The sequence below is a fragment of the Pseudophryne corroboree genome, chromosome 2, assembly GCF_028390025.1.
Source record: "Pseudophryne corroboree isolate aPseCor3 chromosome 2, aPseCor3.hap2, whole genome shotgun sequence".
Lineage (NCBI taxonomy): Eukaryota > Metazoa > Chordata > Amphibia > Anura > Myobatrachidae > Pseudophryne > Pseudophryne corroboree.
In genome coordinates, this window is record NC_086445.1 from 704,574,499 (window position 1) to 704,593,544 (window position 19,046).

Here is a 19,046-nt window from a genome sequence, read left to right on the forward strand (position 1 = left end):
GATAAGTTACGCTGGGAGATATCCCCTAGGGTGGATAAGGCGCTCACACGGTTGTCAAAAAGGTGGCACTGCCGTTTTAGGAACGGCCACTTTGAAGGTACCTGTTGATAAAAAGCAGGAGGCTATCCTGAAGTCTGTTTTTACACACTCAGGTACTAGACTGAAACCTGCAGAGCGTGCTGCTGCAGCGTGGTCGGTGACCCTGTCAAACATACTAGTTTGCTAACATGAGAACATATTAAAGACGTCGTCTTATATATGAGGGATGCACAGAGGGATATTTTGCCGGCTGGCATCCAAAATGAATGTAATGTCCATTCTGTCAGGAGGGTATTAGAGACCTGTCACTGGACAGGTGATGCTGACTTTAAAAGGCGCATAGAGATTCTGCCTTATAAGGGTGAGGAATTATTTGGGGATGGTCACTGGGACCTCGTATCCGCAGCAACAGCTGGGAAGAAATATTTTTACCTCAGTTTTCCTCACAGACTAAGAAAGCACTGTATTATCAGGTACAGTCCTTTCGGCTTCAGAAAAGCAAGCGGGTCAAAGGCGCTTCTTTTCTGTACAGAGACAAGGGGAGAGGGAAAAAGCTGCACCAGTCAGCCTGTTCCCAGAATCATAATTCTTCTCTCGCTTCCTCTGAGTCCACAGCATGACGCGGGGGCTCCTCAGGTGTAGCCAGGTACGGTGGGGGGCCGTCTCAAAAATTTCAGCGATCAGTGGGCTCGCTCACAGGTGGATCCCTGTTTCATTCAAGTAGTATTTCAAGGGTACAAGCTGGAATTCGAGAGGTCTTCCCCCCGCCGTTTCCTCAAATATGCCTTGCCGACAACTCCCTCAGGCAGGGAGGCTGTGCTAGAGGCAATTAATAAGCTGTATTCCCATCAGGTAATACTTAAGGTGACCCTACTTCAACAAGGACGGGGTTACTATTCCACACGGTTTGGGGTACCGAAACCGCATGGTTCGGTGTGACCCTTTTTTATATTTAAAATCCTTGAACACATACATAAAAAAATTCAAGTTCAAGATGGAATCGCCCAGGGCGGTTATTGCAAGCCTGGACGAGGGGATTACATGGTATCCCGGGACATCAAGGATGCTTACCTGCATGTCCCCATTTACTATCCTCGCCAGGAGTACCTCAGATTTGTGGTACAGGATTACCGTTACCAAGTCCAGACTCTGCCGTTTGGACTGTACATGGCACCGAGGGTGTTACCAAGGTAATGGCCAGAATGATCATACTCCTTCGAAAACGGGGAGTTTTTAATGATCCCGTACTTGGACAATCTCCTTATAAGGGCGAGGTCCAAGGAGCAGTTGCTAGTCGGGGTAGCACTATTTTGGAAAGTGCTACAACAGCACGGTTGGATTCTAAACAGTCCAAAGACACAGCTGTTTCCTACGACACGTCTACTGTTCCTGGGGATGGTTCTGGACATAGACCAGAAATAAGTGTTTCTCCCGGAGGAGAAAGCCATGGAGCTGTCATCTCTAGTCAGCGACCTCCTGAAGCCAAAACAGTTATCGGTGCATCATTGCACGCGAGTCCTGGGAAAAATGATAGCTTCCTACGAAGCAATCCCATTCGGCAGGTTCCATGCAAGAACTTTTCAGGGGGACCTGTTAGACAAGTGGTCCGGATCACATCTTCAGATGCATCGGCTGATAACCCTGTCTCCAAGGACCAGGGTATCTCTACTGTAGTGGCTGCAGAGTGCCCATCTTCAAGAGGGCCGCAGGTTCGACATACAGGACTAGGTCCTAGTGACCATGGATGCCAGCCTTTTGAGGCTGGGGGGCAGTCACACAGGGAAGAAGCTTCCAGGGACTTTGGTCAAGTCAGGTGACTTCCCTACATAAATATTCTGGAACTGAGGGCCATTTACAATGCCCTGAGTCAGGCAAGGCCTCTGCTTCAAAAGGCCGGTCCTGATCCAATCAGACAACATCACGGCAGTCGCCCATGTAAACCAACAGGGCGGCACAGGAAGCAGGATGGCGATGGCAGAAGCCACAAGGATTCTCCGATGGGCGGAAAATCATGTGTTAGCACTGTCAGCAGTGTTCATTCTCGGAGTGGACAACTGGGAAGCAGATCTTCTCAGCAGACACGACTTCCACCCGAGAGAGTGGGGACTTCATCCAGAAGTCTTCCAAAGGATTGTACACCATTGGGAAAGGCCACAGGTGGACATGAAGGCGTCCCGCCTCAACAAAAAGCTATAAAAGATATTGCGCCAGGTCAAGGGACCTTCAGGAGATAGCTGTGGACGCTCTGGTAACACCGTGGGTGTACCAGTCGGTTTATGTGTTCCCCCCTCTGCCTCTCATACCAAAGGTACTGAGAATAATACGAAGGCGAGGAGTAAGAACGATACTCGTGGTTCCGGATTGGCCAAGAAGAGCCTGGTACCCAGAACTTCAAGAAATTATATCAGAGGACCCATGGCCTCTGCCGCTCAGACAGGACCTGCTGCAGCAGGGGCCCTGTCTGTTCCAAGACTTACCGCGGCTACGTTTTGATGGCATGACGGTTGAACGCCGGATCCTAAAGGAAAAGGGCATTCCGGAGGAAGTCATTCCTACGCTGATTCAAGCCAGGAAAGATGTAACTGCAAAACATTATCACCGCATATGGCGGAAATATGTTGCTTGGTGTGAGGCCACAAAAGGCCCCAACAGAGGAATTTCAACTAGGTCGATTTCTGCATTTCCTACAAGCAGGAGTGTCTATGGGCCTAAAATTAGGCTCCATTAAGATACAGATCTCGGCTCTGTCGATTTTCTTCCAGAAAGAATTAACTTCAGTACCTGAAGTTCAGACATTGTAAAAGGAGTGCTGCATATTCAGCCCCCGGTTGTGCCTCCAGTGGCACCTTGGGATCTCAACGTGGTGTTGAGTTTCCTAAAATCACATTGGTTTGAACCACTAAAAACCGTGGATCTAAAATATCTCACGCGAAAAGTGGTCATGTTATTGACCTTGGCTTCGGCCAGGCGTGTATCAGAATTGGCGGCTTTGTCATATAAAAAAGTCCTTATCTGATTTTCCATATGGAGAGGGCAGAATTGAGGACTCGTCCCGTTTCTCCCTAAGGTGGTATCAGTTTTTCACTTGAACCAACCTATTGTGGTGCCTGCGGCTACTAGGGACTTGGAGGATTCCAAGTTACTGGACGTAGTCAGGGCCTTGAAAAATTATGTTTCCAGGACGGCTAGAGTCAAGAAAATTGACTCGCTATTTATCCTGTATGCACCCAACAGGCTGGGTGCTCCTGCTTCTAAGCAGACTATCGCTCGCTGGATCTGTGACACGATTCAGCAGGCGCATTCTGCGGCTGGACTGCCGCATCCTAAATCAGTGAAAGCCCATTCCACAGGGAAGGTGGGCTCATCTTGGGCGGCTGCCCGAGAGGTCTCGGCTTTACAACTTTGCCGAGCTGTTACTTGGTCAGGGGTAAACACGTTTGCAAAATTCTACAAATTTGATACCCTGGCTGAGGAGGACCTTGAGTTCTCTCATTCGGTGCTGCAGAGTCATCCGCACTCTCCCGCCCGTTTGGGAGCTTTGGTATAATCCCCATGGTCCTTTCGGAGTTCCCAGCATCCACTAGGACGTCAGAGAAAATAAGATTTTACTCACCGGTAAATCTATTTCTTGTAGTCCGTAGTGGATGCTGGGCGCCCATCCCAAGTGCGGATTGTCTGCAATACTTGTAAATAGTTATTGCTAACTAAAGGGTTATTGTTGAGCCATCTGTTGAGAGGCTCAGTTGTTTTCATACTGTCAAACTGGATATAGTATCACGAGTTGTACGGTGTGATTGGTGTGGCTGGTATGAGTCTTACCCGGGATTCAAAATCCTTCCTTATTATGTCAGCTCGTCCGGGCACAGTGTCCTAACTGAGGCTTGGAGGAGGGTCATAGTGGGAGGAGCCAGTGCACACCAGGTAGTCATAAATCTTTCTAGAGTGCCCAGCCTCCTTCGGAGCCCGCTATTCCCCATGGTCCTATCGGAGTGCCCAGCATCCACTACGGACTACGAGAAATAGATTTACCGGTGAGTAAAATCTTATTATCATGGCTATGGGACCTAAGTCTAAGCACAGAGTGCATTTATGTTTCATATACACTTCATACACACAGCCTGAAGGTCATTTTGGCCAATATTTTTAATAACTTTGTGCATTAAACAAATTCACACAATTCATTTATGGTTCATATACGGGATCCGGTCTGAAGATCGACAGTATCTAGGTCGACAACGTTTAGGTCGACCACTATAGGTCGACAGTCACTAGGTCGACATGGATGGAAGGTCGACATGTGCTAGGTCGACAGGTCTACAGGTCGACATGAGTTTTTTTTTATTTTATTTTTTTTTTACATTTTTTCATACTTAACGATCCACGTGGACTACGATTGGAATGGTAATCTGTGCTGAGCGAAGCGAAGGCACCATGCCCGAAGCATGGCGAGCGAAGCGAGCCATGCGAGGGGACGCGGTGCACTAATTTGGGATCCCGGTCACTCTACGAAGAAAACGACACAAAAAAAAAAAAAAATCCTCATGTCGACCTTCCTAGAAACCCTGTCGACCTTCCTAGAAACCCTGTCGACCTTCCATCCATGTCGACCTAGTGACTGTCGACCTATAGTGGTCGACCTAAACATTGTCGACCTAGATACTGTCGATTTGATGAACCACACCCTCATATACACCTTATACACACAGCCTGAAGGTCATTTAATACAATATTTTTAATAACTTTGTGTATTAAACAACTTTGTGTACATTAAGCCATCAAAAAACAAAGGTTTCACTATCTCAGTCTCACTCAAAAAATTCCGTATTTCGGAATATTTGGATATGGGATACGCAACCTGTATAAATGTGCATGAAACTATAGTATTTCGAATATATACCTCATATAATTTATTTTTAGCAGATGGTTGTTAAATTCATGCAGCGTTGACCAAATAATATTCTGGAACACAAAAATGACAAAAATAAATTAAGCAAGAGCTCCAAGACACTCAATGAGCAGAAGCAATGGCTTTGTCTTTAAGGAAGGAAGACCAGAGTCCACCAGACCCAGTGGATAAGTATTGATTGGGGAAGATGATGTAGCAACCATTACTGAGGAAGTGGAGTTGCATGAGTTGATTCAACCGCAACTCTGAAGGAGTCAAATGGGGTTGATAAATGAAGACCAATTTATGAATACAGTGCATCCAGAAAGTATTCACAGCGCTTCACTTTTTCCACATTTTGTTATGTTACAGCTTTATTCCAAAATTAAATAAATTAATTTTTTCCCTCAAAATACACACAATACCCCATAATGATAATACCCCATACCCCATAATAAATATACACAAAACCCCATAATGACAACATAAAAAAATCTCCAAAAAACTTTTTCATGTTGTCATTATGGGGTATTGTGTGTATTTATTATGTGGTATGGGGTATTATCATTATGGGGTATTGTGTGTATTTTGAGGGGGAAAATTAATTTATTTAATTTTGGAATAAAGCTGTAACATAACAAAATGTGGAAAAAGTGTAGCGCTGTGAATACTTTCCGGATGCACTGTTAAGTACAAAGATCTCTCTCTTATGGCCTAAGTTGATGAATAGGAATATACATGATCAATTTGTATGAAAGGACCATCATAAAATTATTGTTACTCAGAGAACAATAAAAGTAGGCACTTTTCATCTGTTTTGTCTGACAGTCTACTGCTTTTACTGCATGTTGTTTTTTCCTAAGCCCAAAGAAGTGGGATTTATGACATTAATGACTGGCAACATATTAGTGCAATAATTGAAAATGCATGATGGATCTCCTGAACACTTTACATTCAATGAAAACTGAATTGTTGCGGAAAGATGCCTGCAGAGAAACAAAGGCATAGACACAGGGGAATAGCCATAACATTGTGGGCCCCATAGAAACATTTTTAATGAGCCACATCCATTGCTTCTAGAGACAGATGCCTCTCTTCACAGCAGTTGTTCCTTTTATGGGGGGTATCCAATTAACCCTGATGCCGTTCAGGCAGATAAGAACGGCCGGCTATCGCGATTAATGACCGATGGTCATTATCGCTGTATCCAATTAGAGGCCATTTTGATTGATCAAAGTTGGACCCACGATCGCACAAAAACACATGGGATTGGGGATAAGTCCCCGATCTCATGTGTTATCGCGGCTCAGGCACCCGAAGTATAATCGCAGATAAGTACCGGTTATCAGTGGCAGGAGCATGCCGCATCTGGGATAATAGGATGGCCCCTAGTGATACAATTACTCGCGGTCATACCCTATATGGCAACTTTATTGCCCCTGTGTAATAGACCAAGTCCCATAACAAACCTGTTAAAATAACAGTTTAAACCATTTTTATTATAATTAATTTATTAAATATAAAATTATTTATTAAGTCTTGATTGGCCAGTGGGGGTAGAAAAAAATGTAAGAAAAAAAAAAAGAAACAAACTTGATGCATTTGAACACTGCCTGATGCTAACTGATAAAAGCAGGGAGTCACCTTCTCCATCTCGACAGTCACAACTGGTTTTCAAGCACAAACAATGGAAACCCCATTGAAATGAATGTTCTTACTGTATATTAATAACTTAAAAATGTAGGCATGGAATTCATCAGTCAGTCCCATCAGATTTTTCCACTAAATAGGGGGTCAACAACGTTCCCACTGCCAAAGTGGAAAATAGGCTGGGCCAATTATACTATAAAATGAAACCATCATGGCATAGCATTAAACAGAACCATCCAGGTGATTAAAGGAAGACAGCCGCACAAGGCCACATACTGCAGAACATGTCTTGCAGAGTTGTCATGGTGGTTCTGCTGGTAGAAACATTTTAAAAGTGTCTGGGGACTATAGCAAAACAACTCCTCCAATCATAAGAGTCAGACTTGTGGTTGAAGTGACTTGTTTGCTATACTATGCATATACTTTTACAACCTAAGAATGGATTTGAGGGCCCAAAAAGAGATTATTACAACTGCCTTGATATTTGACAGAACTTTTCTACTTCCAAGCTATTATTGCCTACCCACGTCTTGGTGATCTCTTGTGATGTGGTGTGTATGGCATTACCAGTCAGCCTATACCAAAGCCAACATGAGGACAACCAAAACATGCGATCTTTATAGGTGTCAATACACTGGTATTATCTGCCAATAATGAGTGAATAAACATAACGTGTATTTTCTTTATTAAATGACTTGTAGTAAAATGTACAAGGACACACAAAAAATACATCACAGAATGAAATCCAGTAGGTTAAATGTTTTGTTCACATTTACTGTATATTGTTCAGTTGCTGCAGTTGCCATTTGCCCTCTGTCATAACCGATTTCAAATGGTGCTAGATTACAATGTCAGCCTCTGAACACCAAGAGAGATCGGTCATTCTGTGTAAGGGACTGTGTTACTTTGAGGGATCAAACCTACTGTCACATGAAGAAATAAGATGGCACACAACTCTTTGCACACTTTAACAGTATTTCTATGTTCCAGGTTATATGTCTCCAGACCTTTAGTAGTAGGCCTTTCTATGTTCCAGGTCATATGTCTCCAGACCTTTAGTAGTAGGCCTTTCTATGTTCCAGGTCATATGTCTCCAGACCTTTAGTAGTAGGCCTTTCTATGTTCCAGGTCATATGTCTCCAGACCTTTAGTAGTAGGCCTTTCTATGTTCCAGGTCATATGTCTCCAGACCTTTAGTAGTAGGCCTTTCTATGTTCCAGGTCATATGTCTCCAGACCTTTAGTAGTAGGCCTTTCTATGTTCCAGGTCATATGTCTCCAGACCTTTAGCAGTAGGCCTTTAATTTAGTAAATAAAACAAACTATTTGCGGTAATCTTAGTTTATTTAATAGAGGGAAAATGTTAAATAGCTATTTCCTTTACATGAAGAAATAACTACTAAAAACAATTGTAGGGGTTCTTAACCTATTGTGTATTGTCAATGAAACTGATTATTGACACTTCAGATGCTGTGGAACTACACATCCCAGCATGTTCTGCTAAGTTTAGATGTTCAGGCATGCTAAAGCATTGGCAGGGCATTGTGAGATGTGTAGCTCCAGGGCAGCTGGAGTGCTACACTTGCATACCTCTGAATTACAGGTGAAACTCAGAAAATTAGAATATCGTGCAAAAGTTCATTTATTTCAGTAATTCAACTTAAAAGGTGAAACTAATATATTATATAGACTCATTACATGCAAAGTGAGATATTTCAAGCCTTTATTTGTTATAATTTGATGATTGTTGCTTACAGTTTAAGAAAACCCCAAATCCAAAATCTCAGAAAATTAGAATATTGTGAAAAGGTTCACTATTGTAGGCTCAAAGTGTCACACCCTAATCATCTAATTAATCCAAACCACCTGAGCCTTTAAATGGTCCCTCAGTCTGGTTCAGTGCAGAAAACCATTATTGACACCCTCCAGAAAAAGGGAAAGCCTCAAAAGGAAATTGGCAAAAGAAGTTGGATGTTCTCAAAGTGCTGTATCAAAGCACATTAATAGAAAGTTAAGTAGAAGGGAAAAGTGTGGAAGAATAAGGTGCACAAGCAGCAGGGATGACCGCAGCCTGGAGAGCATTGTCAGGAAAATAAGAATTTACTTACCGATAATTCTATTTCTCATAGTCCGTAGTGGATGCTGGGGACTCCGAAAGGACCATGGGGAATAGCGGCTCCGCAGGAGACTGGGCACAAAAGTAAAAGCTTTAGGACTACCTGGTGTGCACTGGCTCCTCCCCCTATGACCCTCCTCCAAGCCTCAGTTAGGATACTGTGCCCGGACGAGCGTACACAATAAGGAAGGATTTTGAATCCCGGGTAAGACTCATACCAGCCACACCAATCACACCGTACAACTTGTGATCTGAACCCAGTTAACAGCATGATAACAGAGGAGCCTCTGAAAAGATGGCTCACAACAATAATAACCCGAGTTTTGTAACAATAATTATGTACAAGTATTGCAGACAATCCGCACTTGGGATGGGCGCCCAGCATCCACTACGGACTATGAGAAATAGAATTATCGGTAAGTAAATTCTTATTTTCTCTGACGTCCTAGTGGATGCTGGGGACTCCGAAAGGACCATGGGGATTATACCAAAGCTCCCAAACGGGCGGGAGAGTGCGGATGACTCTGCAGCACCGAATGAGAGAACTCCAGGTCCTCCTCAGCCAGGGTATCAAATTTGTAGAATTTAGCAAACGTGTTTGCCCCTGACCAAGTAGCTGCTCGGCAAAGTTGTAAAGCCGAGACCCCTCGGGTAGCCGCCCAAGATGAGCCCACTTTCCTTGTGGAATGGGCTTTTACAGATTTTGGCTGTGGCAGGCCTGCCACAGAATGTGCAAGCTGAATTGTACTACAAATCCAACTAGCAATAGTCTGCTTAGAAGCAGGAGCACCTAGCTTGTTGGGTGCATACAGGATAAACAGCGAGTCAGATTTTCTGACTCCAGCCGTCCTGGAAACATATATTTTCAGGGCCCTGACTACGTCCAGTAACTTGGAATCCTCCAAGTCCCTAGTAGCCGCAGGCACCACAATAGGCTGGTTTAAGTGAAATGCTGAAACCACCTTAGGGAGAAATTGAGGACGAGTCCTCAATTCTGCCCTGTCCGTATGAAAAATTAGGTAAGGGCTTTTATAGGATAAAGCCGCCAATTCTGAAACACGCCTGGCTGAAGCCAGGGCTAACAGCATTACCACTTTCCATGTGAGATATTTTAAGTCCACAGTGGTGAGTGGTTCAAACCAATGTGATTTTAGGAACCCCAAAACTACATTGAGATCCCAAGGTGCGACTGGAGGCACAAAAGGAGGCTGTATATGCAGTACTCCCTTGACAAACGTCTGAACTTCAGGAACTGAAGCTAGTTCTTTTTGGAAGAATATTGACAGGGCCGAAATTTGAACCTTAATGGACCCTAATTTTAGGCCCATAGACAGTCCTGTTTGCAGGAAATGCAGGAAACGACCCAGTTGAAATTCCTCTGTAGGGGCCTTCCTGGCCTCACACCACGCAACATATTTACGCCAAATACGGTGATAATGTTGCACAGTTACATCCTTCCTGGCTTTGATCAGGGTAGGGATGACTTCATCCGGAATGCCTTTTTCCTTCAGGATCCGGCGTTCAACCGCCATGCCGTCAAACGCAGCCGCGGTAAGTCTTGGAACAGACATGGTCCCTGCTGGAGCAGGTCCTTTCTTAGAGGTAGAGGCCACGGGTCTTCCGTGAGCATCTCTTGAAGTTCCGGGTACCAAGTCCTTCTTGGCCAATCCGGAGCTACGAGTATAGTCCTTACTCCTCTCCTTCTTATGATTCTCAGTACCTTGGGTATGAGAGGCAGAGGAGGGAACACATACACTGACTGGTACACCCACGGTGTTACCAGAGCGTCCACAGCTATTGCCTGAGGGTCCCTTGACCTGGCGCAATATCTGTCCAGTTTTTTGTTGAGGCGTGACGCCATCATGTCCACCTTTGGTTTTTTCCAACGGTTCACAATCATGTGGAAGACTTCTGGGTGAAGTCCCCACTCCCCCGGGTGGAGGTCGTGTCTGCTGAGGAAGTCTGCTTCCCAGTTGTCCACTCCCGGAATGAACACTGTTGACAGTGCTATCACATGATTTTCCGCCCAGTGAAGAATCCTTGCAACTTCCGTCATTGCCCTCCTGCTTCTTGTGCCGCCCTGTCTGTTTACGTGGGCGACTGCCGTGATGTTGTCCGACTCGATCAACACTGGCTGACCCTGAAGCAGAGGCCTTGCCTGACTTAGGGCATTGTAAATGGCCCTTAGTTCCAGGATATTTATGTGAAGTGACGTTTCCATGCTTGACCACAAGCCCTGGAAATTTTTTCCCTGTGTGACTGCTCCCCAGCCTCTCAGGCTGGCATCCGTGGTCACCAGGACCCAGTCCTGAATGCCGAATCTGCGGCCCTCTAGAAGATGAGCACTCTGTAACCACCACAGGAGAGACACCCTTGTCCTTGGAGACAGGGTTATCCGCTGATGCATTTGAAGATGCGATCCGGACCATTTGTCCAGCAGATCCCACTGAAAAGTTCTTGCGTGGAATCTGCCGAATGGAATCGCTTCGTAAGAAGCCACCATTTTTCCCAGGACCCTTGTGCATTGATGCACTGACACTTGGCCTGGTTTTAGGAGGTTCCTGACTAGGTCGGATAACTCCCTGGCTTTCTCCTCCGGGAGAAACACCTTTTTCTGTACTGTGTCCAGAATCATCCCTAGGAACAGCAGACGTGTCGTCGGAATCAGCTGCGATTTTGGAATATTTAGAATCCATCCGTGCTGTCGTAGTACTACTTGAGATAGTGCTACTCCGACCTCTAACTGTTCTCTGGACCTTGCCCTTATCAGGAGATCGTCCAAGTAAGGGATAATTAAGACGCCTTTTCTTCGAAGAAGAATCATCATTTCGGCCATTACCTTGGTAAAGACCCGGGGTGCCGTGGACAATCCAAACGGCAGCGTCTGAAACTGATAGTGACAGTTCTGTACCACAAACCTGAGGTACCCTTGGTGAGAAGGGCAAATTGGGACATGGAGGTAAGCATCCTTGATGTCCAGAGACACCATATAGTCCCCTTCTTCCAGGTTCGCTATCACTGCTCTGAGTGATTCCATCTTGAATTTGAACCTTTGTATGTAAGTGTTCAAGGATTTCAGATTTAAAATAGGTCTCACCGAGCCGTCCGGCTTCGGTACCACAAACAGCGTGGAATAATACCCCTTTCCCTGTTGTAGGAGGGGTACCTTGATTATCACCTGCTGGGAATACAGCTTGTGAATGGCTTCCAATACTGCCTCCCTGTCGGGGGGGAGACGTTGGTAAAGCAGACTTCAGGAACCGGTGAGGGGGAGACGTCTCGAATTCCAATTTGTACCCCTGAGATACTACCTGCAGGATCCAGGGGTCCACTTGCGAGTGAGCCCACTGCGCGCTGAAATTCTTGAGACGGGCCCCCACCGTGCCTGAGTCCGCTTGTAAGGCCCCAGCGTCATGCTGAGGACTTGGCAGAAGCAGGGGAGGGCTTCTGTTCGTGGGAAGAGGCTGTCTGCTGCAGTCTTTTTCCCCTTCCTCTGCTCCGGGGCAGATATGAGTGGCCTTTTGCCCGCTTGCCCTTATGGGGACGAAAGGACTGAGCCTGAAAAGACGGTGTCTTTTTCTGCTGAGAGGTGACCTGGGGTAAAAAGGTGGATTTCCCAGCCGTTGCCGTGGCCACCAGGTCCGATAGACCGACCCCAAATAACTCCTCCCCTTTATACGGCAATACTTCCATATGCCGTTTGGAATCCGCATCACCTGACCACTGTCGCGTCCATAACCCTCTTCTGGCAGAAATGGACAGCGCACTTACTCTTGATGCCAGAGTGCAAATATCCCTCTGTGCATCTCGCATATATAGAAATGCATCCTTTAAATGCTCTATAGTCAATAATATATTGTCCCTGTCCAGGGTATCAATATTTTCAGTCAGGGAATCCGACCAAGCCACCCCAGCACTGCACATCCAGGCTGAGGCGATTGCTGGTCGCAGTATAATACCAGTATGTGTGTATATACTTTTTAGGATATTTTCCAGCTTCCTATCAGCTGGTTCCTTGAGGGCGGCCGTATCAGGAGACGGTAACGCCACTTGTTTTGATAAGCGTGTGAGCGCCTTATCTACCCTAGGGGGTGTTTCCCAACGCGCCCTAACCTCTGGCGGGAAAGGGTATAATGCCAATAATTTTTTAGAAATTAGCAGTTTTTTATCGGGGGAAACCCACGCTTCATCACACACCTCATTTAATTCATCTGATTCAGGAAAAACTACGGGTAGTTTTTTCACACCCCACATAATACCCTTTTTTGTGGTACTTGTAGTATCAGAAATGTTCAAATCCTCCTTCATTGCCGTGATCATGTAACGTGTGGCCCTACTGGAAAATACGTTTGTTTCCTCACCGTCGACACTGGAGTCAGTGTCTGTGTCGACCATCTGAGGTAACGGGCGCTTTAGAGCCCCTGACGGTGTTTGAGACGCCTGTACAGGTATTAACTGATTTGCCGGCTGTCTCATGTCGTCAACAGTCTTTTGTAAAGTGCTGACACTATCACGTAATTCCTTCCATAAGACCATCCAGTCAGGTGTCGACTCCCTAGGGGGTGACATCACTAATACAGGCAATTGCTCCGCCTCCACACCATTTTCCTCCTCATACATGTCGACACAACGTACCGACACACAGCACACACACAGGGAATGCTCTGATAGAGGACAGGACCCCACTAGCCCTTTGGGGAGACAGAGGGAGAGTTTGCCAGCACACACCAGAGCGCTATATATATATATACAGGGATAACCTTATATAAGTGTTTCTCCCTGATATAGCTGCTGTATATATTTATCTGCCAAATTAGTGCCCCCCCTCTCTTGTTTTACCCTGTTTCTGTAGTGCAGGACTGCAGGGGAGAGTCAGGGAGCTTTCCCCCAACGGAGCTGTGAGGAAAAAATGGCGCCAGTGTGCTGAGGAGATAGGCTCCGCCCCCTTCTCGGCGGCCTTTCTCCCGCTTTTTTATGGAAAAATTGGCAGGGGTTAAATGCATCCATATAGCCCAGGAGCTATATGTGATGTATTTTTTGCCATATAAGGTGTTTTTATTGCATCTCAGGGCGCCCTGCACCCTCAGTGACCGGAGTGTGAAGTGTGCTGAGAGCAATGGCGCACAGCTGCGGTGCTGTGCGCTACCTTATTGAAGAAAGGACGTCTTCTGCCGCCGATTTTCCGGACCTCTTCAGTCTTCTGGCTCTGTAAGGGGGCCGGCGGCGCGGCTCTGGGACCCATCCATGGCTGGGCCTGTGATCGTCCCTCTGGAGCTAATGTCCAGTAGCCTAAGAAGCCCAATCCACTCTGCACGCAGGTGAGTTCGCTTCTTCTCCCCTTAGTCCCTCGGTGCAGTGAGCCTGTTGCCAGCAGGTCTCACTGAAAATAAAAAACCTACTTTAAACTTTTACTCTAAGCAGCTCAGGAGAGCCCCTTAGTATGCACCCTTCTCGTTCGGGCACAAAAATCTAACTGAGGCTTGGAGGAGGGTCATAGGGGGAGGAGCCAGTGCACACCAGGTAGTCCTAAAGCTTTTACTTTTGTGCCCAGTCTCCTGCGGAGCCGCTATTCCCCATGGTCCTTTCGGAGTCCCCAGCATCCACTAGGACGTCAGAGAAAAGGGCCATTCAAAAGTGTGGGGGAGCTTCACAAGCAGTGGACTGAGGCTGGAGTTAGTGCATCAAGAGCCACCACACACAGACGGATCCTGGACCTGGGCTAAAGAAAAAAAAGAACTGGTCTGTTCATCAGTGGTCCAAAGTCCTCTTTTCTGATGAGAGCAAATTTTGCATCTCATTTGGAAACCAAGGTCCCAGAGTATGAAGGAAGAATGGAGAGGCACACAATCCAAAATGCTTGAAGTCCAGTGTGAAGTTTCCACAGTCTGTGTTGATTTGGGGAGCCGTGTCATCTGCTGGTGTTGGTCCACTGTGCTTTTTAAGTCCAGAGTCAACACAGCAGTCTACCAGGACATTTTTAGAGCACTTCATGCTTTTTTCAGCAGACAAGCTTTATGGAGATCCTGACTTCATTTTCCAGCAGTACTTGGCACCTGTCCAGTGCCCACACTGCCAAAAGTACCAAAACCTGGTTTAATGACCGTGGGATTACTGTGCTGGATTGGCCAGCAAACTCACCTGACCTGAACCCCATAGAGAATCTGGGGCATTGGCAAGAGAAAGATGAGAGACATGAGACCGAGCAATGCAGAAGAGCTGAAGGCCGCTAATTGAAGCATCCTGGTTTTCCATAACGCCTCAGCAGTGCCACAGGCTGATAGAATCCATGCCATGCCGCATTGAGGCAGTAATTCATGCAAAAGTGGCCCAAACCAAGTACTGAGTACATATGCATGATTATACTTTTCAGAGGGATGACATTTCTGTATTTAAAATCCTTTTTTTAATAGATTTTATGTAATATACAAATTTTCTGAGATTTTGGATTTGGGGTTATTTTAAACTGTGGGCCACAATCATCAAAATTATAAGAAATAAAGGTTTGAAATATCTCACTTTGCATGTAATGAGTCTATATATTAGTTTCACCTTTTAAGTTGAATTACTGAAAATGAACTTTTGCACAATGGGGGTCATTCCGACCCGCTCGCTGCAGTTGTTCGCAGCGATCGGGTCGGAACTGCGCACGTGCCGGACGGCTGAAGGCTGTCGTTCCCTAGTGATCGCCTCTGCCTGATTGACAGGCAGAGGCGGTCGCTGGGCGGGAGAGGGCGGCACGGCAGCGTTTGGCCGCCGTTTTGGAGGCACGGTCCGGCCAACGCAGGGGGGCGGGCCGCAGCGGCTACGTGACGTCACACGCAGCTGCTGCGACCATGGGCAGCGACGAGCAACTCCTGGTCAGCCACTGGAGCTGCGCTGGTAGGGAGTTACTCAACAAGTACAAAAGCATCGCCACTGTGCGATGCTTTTGTACTTGTCTGGGGGGGGGGGGGGGGGGGGGTGGACAGACATGAGGGGCGGACTAGTGCTGGGCGTCCCCCCGCATGTCTGGGAACATGATCGTAGCTATGCTACATTTAGCACAGCTACCATCAACTCGGAATGACCCCCAATATTCTAATTTTCAGAGTTTCACCTGTAGATCAAGGTAAACACAGCAGATAATGATCACATTCAATTAAGCAGTGATATTTATGATTCTTTCAGATTTCAAAACTTATTTTACTGACAACCTGACCTCCATTTTATGGTGATGAATTGATTTCTGCGTACTGTATCCTATAACAAATCTGTATTTAGGGGCAGATGTATTAAGCCTGAAGAAGTGATAAAACAGTGATAAAGAAGTGATAAATGTATGGTGATAATGCACCAGCAAATTAGCTCCTAACTGTCATTTTTCAAACTGTAATGTTTGGCCTGTGCATTATCACCTTGCATTTATCACTTCTCTAGGCTTAATACATCTGCCTCTTAATGACTTATCGCTAGAGTCCTCTTTTTAAATGCAGAAATAGGCATGTCTTCATTACCTGCAGTGAAATAGCAATTTGTATTGTGGATTTACGTGTTATGGGGGTTATTCAGACCTGACTGCATTGTTGCAAAAATTGCAGACAATTATCGGCCATCTGCGCATGCAGCGCGATCGCATTGCACACATAGTCACAATGCGATTGCATCCTGGAAGGCTGCAATCGCATAGTGATTAACATGCGGCGAGCGGTCGGGCAGTGACGCGGCATTGGGGATGGAGTGGTGCAAAGAACGCAGGCATGTCATGGCCATTTTTTTGGGAGGTCGGATGATGTCGCCTGCATTTCCTTTGATGGTGCGTCTGTATATGCAGCCTGGCTGTGTATATAGTAGTCAACCTCTATTTGCTGCTTTCTGCTGTGCGATTGCAATTGAGTTGCAATCTCATCGCTGGGTGGTGCTACTCACGCTGGGTGGGCTTGTCCTGTGCTGCTGGGTGGCCCCAGCTTGTGATTTTATCAGTAGAAGTTTTTGTAAAACTGCTACTGAGTCTGAATAACCCCCTATATTCTTCATATAGATTAAGAAGTAATGGTAAAATCAAATTTTTGTGTAAACCTTGCACCTAAATGCTACATAAGATGTACTGTGTAAAGTCATTGTCAGTACAATTTGTGGCAGCTTGCTTTTCTTCATGAAAAGCAATCAAACACATTTTGTAGATGTTCAGACGTTCTCCATGTGATTATATGCACCCACTGATTGCGTCACCACAGGTAACCCTAATAACAATGGTAACACTTACAGCTGTGTCAGTGTTACTTTATTACTGGGTGGCAGTACATGCAGGTGAAACTATGGATTACATACTGTTGCAGAATGCTACATGGGATACTAGACAAACTAAATCCTAAAATCCATTCATTCATAACCGCAGGAAAAAAAAATTTAAAACTGCAATCCACACTTTAGCTGTATTGCAGTCTACTGCCCTCTTGTGGAAGAACTGCCGACCCAGAATATGTCTGATGTACAGTATATTACATACGCTGCACATTGCAGTAGGCACACTATACCTTGTTACATGATAATGATGCCATCTTCATGGGCTGGCCACAGTTGTTCTAACATCAAGCACCTGAAACTGTGTGTTTGCCCCTTATAGATATATTTATTACAGCAACATTCCACTTTTCTTACAAGTGTAGACAGTCTCTACTCTCATTGTCCTTTTTGTATGCTTATTACAAATGCTCCAGCACCCTGCAGCGTGTCATGACGTCGGCCTTTCTTACTGGGTGAAAAAGGAATTTATTACACCACCCTCTCTGTATAGCCCTGTTGGCTGTCAGTCTGATGAATACAGACATCACACCATTTTCAAATCCGAGATACGCAGCCCCAAAAGGTTCAGATTATTATTGTTAATACTTTGTGTTAAAATGATTTGTGAGGGATCCGGATAGGTCGACATTGTCAAAAGGTCGACATGAGTTTTTGGAATTAAAATTTTTTCTTTTTCATACTTTACCACACACGTGAACTCCAATAATGAACAGTAACCTGTGCTGAGCGCTTGCACCTTGCTCGAAGCATGGCGAGTGAAGCGGTATACTTATTTGGGTTCCACATGTTAATACGAAGAAAATGACACCAAAATGAACTAAAAAACTCATGTAGACCTAATTTGTTGACCTCTTGTCAATGTTGACCTTGTGCATGTTGACCTTTTGGGGTTGGCCTAATAACTGTCGACCTTGTATACCACACCTCATTTGTTAAGGGAGTTGAAATAAGTTAATAATTGTCTTCTCTACAAGATTTTTCCAGACAGAATGTCTTCCTACCAATGTCTAAGATAATGTAAGTTCACGTTCTTAAAGTTTATGGTTGGAGACTGTGTGAATGAGGGGACACCTACATTTAAAAATCAATGTGTGATGTTATTATAAAGGGCCTGCCAGCCATACATGTCAATGTGCACTGTCTCAGTGATAACAGCTGCTGCTAATGATCTTACTGTATGGTTCACCCCACAAAAAAGCTGCATTCCTGGTGTGTAGGCAAAAGCGTCACTAAAACTATGGGGCAGATTAAGCCTGAGAAGTGATAAAGCAGTGTTAAGTGTAAGGTGATAACGCACCAGCCAAACAGCTCCAATATGTAAATTGACAGTTAGGAGCTGATTGGCTGGTGCATCAGTGACTGTAGAATATCAGGTCTAAGTCATACTGGCCTACTGTACGTTTGTGACCTCTTACGCCAGGGTATAGCCAACTGGAATGTGCAGGGTAGGTGTTGAGACATGATCATTTCATCATGGCCCTAAAGTGCGGCATTTCATAGAAAGGGGTGACGCCATGATGCAATTTGCAGAGAAACAAGCCACTAACCTGCATGCTTCTGGGAAATTTGCAGTATTCAATTCAGTATGGCCTATAAGCCGACCAATTACCTCTCATAATCAAATGTCTGTGTGTTCTACAAGTCTGATATGTACACATGAAAAATGTGATATGACCGCTTCTGCATGACAAAAGGAGTACGTGCCCGCTGAAATCCTTTGTTGATCCTGCTGGATGTTCACATATTCCAGTGCATTTCTGTTTAAATAATGAAAGCTACTTACTTGTCATCTCAAAGCATGTCACTGCGTTGCTTGTAGTGGATGCAATTCTTACTCCTAAAACACTGATTTCAAATGGTGCTAGATACATTGATGGTTAAATCTAAGTCACCATAAGAAACCAGCTTCCGGGAATAAAAGCAATTCTTATATCTTCTATGATAGAAGCAATGATCAGATGATCCTGCAGAAACACAAAATCCAAGAGTTCTAAGGTGACAGTAAATGACACATGCTGTGGCTGCTGATAGACATTACTGCACTTAAACATACATTAATAACAGATTATCGCGC

The 19,046-nt window shown here is 45.3% G+C and overlaps 1 long non-coding RNA gene across 1 annotated transcript; it reads right to left on the minus strand.

The window, feature by feature from the left end:
• Positions 1-7,242: 7,242 nt before the first annotated feature.
• On the minus strand, positions 7,243-18,805 carry LOC135045707 (uncharacterized). Its single transcript, XR_010238127.1, has 2 exons — positions 18,756-18,805; positions 7,243-7,871 (listed from the first exon to the last, which is right to left on the minus strand). It is a non-coding gene; the product is annotated as an uncharacterized LOC135045707 (long non-coding RNA).
• Between the last annotated feature and the right edge of the window lie 241 nt (positions 18,806-19,046).